At 45.6% G+C, this 4,756-nt stretch overlaps 1 pseudogene; it reads right to left on the bottom strand.

Annotated features, from left to right (window-relative positions):
* Positions 1-2,696: 2,696 nt before the first annotated feature.
* LOC101553615 (60S ribosomal protein L17-like) lies at positions 2,697-3,307 on the bottom strand (annotated as a pseudogene).
* Positions 3,308-4,756: the final 1,449 nt, after the last annotated feature.

The raw sequence follows: 4,756 nt of genomic DNA on the forward strand, positions 1-4,756 counted from the left end.
GTTCCTGGAATTAGGAATTAGGGAATTAGGAATTGTGTTTCTCCCCCCATCTAATGGTTTCTTTCATAGTGCTCTGTCCCAAGCTAAAGTGTGATCTGAAATTCTTGTAACTTCCTGTTGGTATAGGCTAATCAATTGGCCATCCAGGTGTGAGCCACCAGTGGTACACAGATCCTATGTGGATTGGTTCATTATATTCCACTGAATGATCAAGTTCTCAGCTCTGCAACCCTCCCTCCTGGCTTACTTCACATCTGCTCCAGGTCAGGCTTTTGCTTTCTTCACCTGCCACATCAGCTTTGCCTCTGCAAGGCCCCTCAGATCGATCCTGAGGCCGATCATTCGGGGCCCACCTCTAGGTCGGGAACTGCAAGCACGAGCCAAATCCTGCCAGGGGTGATCCGCAGAGGGGTTTTGGGGTCATATTTTCCTGTTACTGGGAATAAACCAACAGATTCTATGTGTGTCATGTAGAAAGTACGAGAAATCCCAACTTCGGCACCCGGAAGTCAAGCTGTCCTGCAGTGCAGCCAGACGCAGCCAGCAGAACCCGAACCACACTGTGGGCTGTGCTTGCTTCCAGGCTGGCCCTGGCTGACACCAGCTCATTCAGCCTCAGAGCGGGATATATTTAGCTCCTGAAGGGGGTGGAAAGGGCTACTCACACAGACCCCTTCAGCATCAGGATTGTTTGGAGCAAAAGGCATCTGAGAAGCAGCAGATACTACTCTACCCTCTCCTTATCGGCTGACAATCAATCGGGGCATAAATTTATTTCCCTTTGAGGAAGGTGCCCTCACCCCGGCCCCAGGGAGAAGATGATTCTTATCATCAAAGACCGGGACTCAGCGACACCAAGAAACAGAGCTGATGGGAGAGAACTTCCCTGAGGAATTCCTGCACAAAACACCCAGAGATCTTCCGGCATTTTGTAATTTCTTGAAGCCCAAACCTGCTTTTCTTTGTTCCAAGGGTCTGTCAGGCCAGGAATCAAACCATTTCTATGAGTCTCCTGCCTATTTTTTAATGAATATCCATGTGCATAAATATGAATACAAACGGTGTGCCTTTTACCCTGTTCACCTGGCTTTTCTTCATTTAATTTGCAAGCCCCAGTGACTAAGAGGTTCCAGGAATGTTTTCCTTCCTGGCACTCCTTTAGCCAAGAGAAGAGAGGTGGAGATTTGCTCCTCAGGCCTAAAGTCCCCTCCACTTTAGCCCATCCGGTCAACAGATCTGCAGGGTTTCTCTGAGCGTTTGTTTCTCTGAGCATTTCCCTGGTGTTTCTCTGGTGTTTCATTCACAACACCTGCTTGAGTGAAGGAACAACAACTCCAGCACAGCCTCTGGGCAACAGGAGTGGGCACTTGGCCTTGATCCTGTGTCCTGTCAGGTAACCAATACCCTTGAAGTGCCTGGCGGATATTTCACAATCCTTACCATGCATGCTGCGTCAAAGATCTCTGAGGAAATGCTGATGTTTAAGCAAAAGTATCTGAAACCCCAAGTAATTTCATGGCACTTAATAAAAGCCCCATACAAGAAGCTCCTGGTGATATTCTACTGGAAATAAGCACATACTGTCACAAGTTTCTTAGCACCCTTCTTTCCTCCTGACTCATGCTCCTAATTAAAGTTAAACCCAAGTAATTCCATCCGCAGTTAGCTAATATAACTTTATTTCTCCCTGTTTCTTTGAAAAAAAAAATGTATATCCTTTCAGGTGAACTATTCCCTTGATAAGGAGGTTGCTATGGATACAGTTTTGTTTTAATTGACTGCTGGTATTTTTAAAGCCTGCGCAATTTAGTGAAGTAGGCTTGGCCTGAGGGTTATACTAATTTAAGCGCCTGTCTTTAATGTTAACATTTTAATCTCAATACAGTTGCTGGGTGCACTCGTGTGGTGTACAAGAGCACTTGGAACACCGCGTGGGAGTTCCTGAGGAAAAGGCAGGAAGACAAACAGCACCCAGCCCACCTTGCTGCAGCTGGATCTTTGGTGGCTTCACGAGCTTGGAATTTGTCTGTTCTCGGCATGTTTCATACTGAGTCATGCAATGCATCTGCAGGACTTTCAGGCCCAGGGGCCATGTGATCATTTGCCTGAATACCTGGTCTTTGTTCAGACGGGCTGCTCAGGTGGCCCCCGCAGCAAAGCTTGCTCCTTCAGTGGCTCTATTTTAATTCTGTGGCTCAGTTTGAACTGAACGGGCTATTTAGGAAATGGATTTTTCAGACATGCAAATCAAGAGAAAAATCTCTTTCAGCAGTCTGATCAGCCTTTGCTCAGGGCACAGGGTTTCTGGGTCTCTCCTTAGTTGGGGCAGATTGAGAAGTGGGAGACCTCCTGGAATCTAGCACTTTCCACCTGCATCCCACCTTTGCCAAGCACTTGCTACAATCAACTCCAAACGACAGACTGTGTCTCCGCGTTCTTCCTGAGAAGAAGCCACGTGCGCCCTAATCTCTCTTGAAACCTATTAAATATTTCCAGCGTTTTCATTATCCTTCTGGTGATGTATCGACCACTTCCACTTCTAATAATCCTCCACTCTGACCATAAGGACACCAAACAGGGATGTTTCACAGTAACTCAAGATTTCTTCTCAGAGCAAAAGGAATTCTTGAAACTGCCATCTTTCCAGAAATAGATTTTTTTTTTCAGTTTACTTAGATTTTTATTTTATGCTGAGCTTATTCCCGGTTCATAAGTTTTTGCTTCTTCAGTTTCTTCTGTGATATCTTTTTCTTCTGTGCAACTTCCTCTTCAGGTTTAGGAACAATCTGCTCTTTTTCAGTAAGAATCATCTCAATGTGGCAGGGAGAGCTCACAGAGGGGTTAATTCGCCCATGAGCCCTGTAAGTCCTGTGCGCAGGCGCATCTTGTGTGCTTTGTTTACCTGGATATGCTCAATGGCCAGAGAATCTACATCTAAACCCTTGAGTTCAGCATCACTTTCTGCATTTTTATGTGCAGTAAGAATTCAGCACTCTTTCTGGGCCAAGGACCCTGTGTCCGGCCCCACTGCTTGGCCTGGGCACACCTCCCAACACTACCGTTGTAACGCCGGAAGGGCACACACAGCTTCTGCAGAGTGACATCCTTCAAGTACTTAGTGGCCTTTCTGATATGCATGCCCTTGATGGCCTGAGCCGTTTCCCGAGTGTTCTTGAAGTGCACGCAAAGGTTCGAGCCCCGGGACTTGCATGATTTCCTCGGGTTCTGGGGTCCAGCGAGTAGCGCACTATCTCGGGACCTCCGATGGCCACTCACAGAAGAGGAAGAGCGGAGGCTCCTGGGAGAATTCTTGAGCAGAAATAGAATTTTTAAAAACGATTGTTTTCCTTCCAGTTCAATGGACTTCTTGTATAATCCACAGAAAATATAAGGAGACACATACTTAAGTGAGACTGTTTGCAGGCAAACAAGGAATTTTGCCCTCCTTCGTCACCTCTCCATTGACGCCTCTACCTGCTTCAAAACTGTGGTTTTGGAATTTGCCAAGGATTACAGCAGTTACATCTTTATATAGCAACTTCTTTCTCATATAGTAGACTTTCTCAAAGTCTACTAATTAGGATGACATAAGTAACAGTACCAGAAAACCCAGTCGTTTCTCATGAGCTGGTCATTGTGTATCACAGTTGTTCCTTCACTCAAGAAGGCTGAAAGCAATTTCACATGAAGAAACTAGTTTCATTCTTCAATTAACAATTTAAACAAGTGCTTAGTTGTCCAAGATCACATGCAAAACATGGTACATGCACTGAGACCATTTTTAATCCTGCTTAACTATAGCCACTCTGTTAAATTTCTGGCTTCTTTTGCCAGATAAGCACCAAGATTCCAGGGAGAATGGCAAAGATTTTTTCAAAACTTAAAGAGGGAACAGTAGGAAAGCCAGTATAAAATGCTGCTAAAATGAGAGCGAATAGAAACCATGTGGAAGTTAAGTATTGTGTGGAGTGCAGTTTAAAAAAAATGAAAAAATCTTCTTTGAAAATAAGTTACACAGAGAAAACAATGAAAAATGAGCCAATGCCATTATGAAAGCCACGTCACTCCCGTTTTCTTTAGAACATGATTAAGAGTTTAACCCTAGAGGGCGGCAAGGCTGTTATCTATACTTTTTGCTCTGTTGGGACTTGTCCTCTCGACTGTGGCAGCCACTAAGTCCAACAGCTGCCAACCTGCAAAGGCTGAGTCGGTCCGCAGCACAGGAGGCCGAAGCCGACAAGAGGATTGTGCCCCGGAGGAAGGGCCAATGTACTCAGAACTGCTCCTTGCTGCAGACTGTCCAAAAGCTCCAGGCCATCTTATTGGGGGTTCTGAAAATCTGGAGCAAACGAAGTTTGAAGTTAAACAACTTCAAGGAAAAGGCACAATTGACTTGATTGGAACTGAAATTAATTTACTGCTCTCAAAGATGATCACAGATGAAGTGGAAATATGAGGCTGACAAACTGGGCCATTCCGACAATGGAGAGAGCTTTCCTGTGCTTTTTCATCAATTAAGCAGTGCTGACTGCAAAATCATCTCCAGGGTTTCAAGAGTTGCAGGCAGGAGGATGGGGGTGGGCACGTGATGTATCTGGGAGGAAAACACTGTCTGAAAGCAGAACCAGCCTGTAGGCATAGAGGCCTTCCACACAAAAGACCATCTCAGGAGCCCAGAAAGCCATTGAGATGCAGAATTCCAGGCTAGAATTCCAAGAGTGCAAGGAGAGGTGAGAGGAGAGCAGGGTCCCAGCTG

This window comes from Sorex araneus, chromosome X (assembly GCF_027595985.1).
Source record: "Sorex araneus isolate mSorAra2 chromosome X, mSorAra2.pri, whole genome shotgun sequence".
Lineage (NCBI taxonomy): Eukaryota > Metazoa > Chordata > Mammalia > Eulipotyphla > Soricidae > Sorex > Sorex araneus.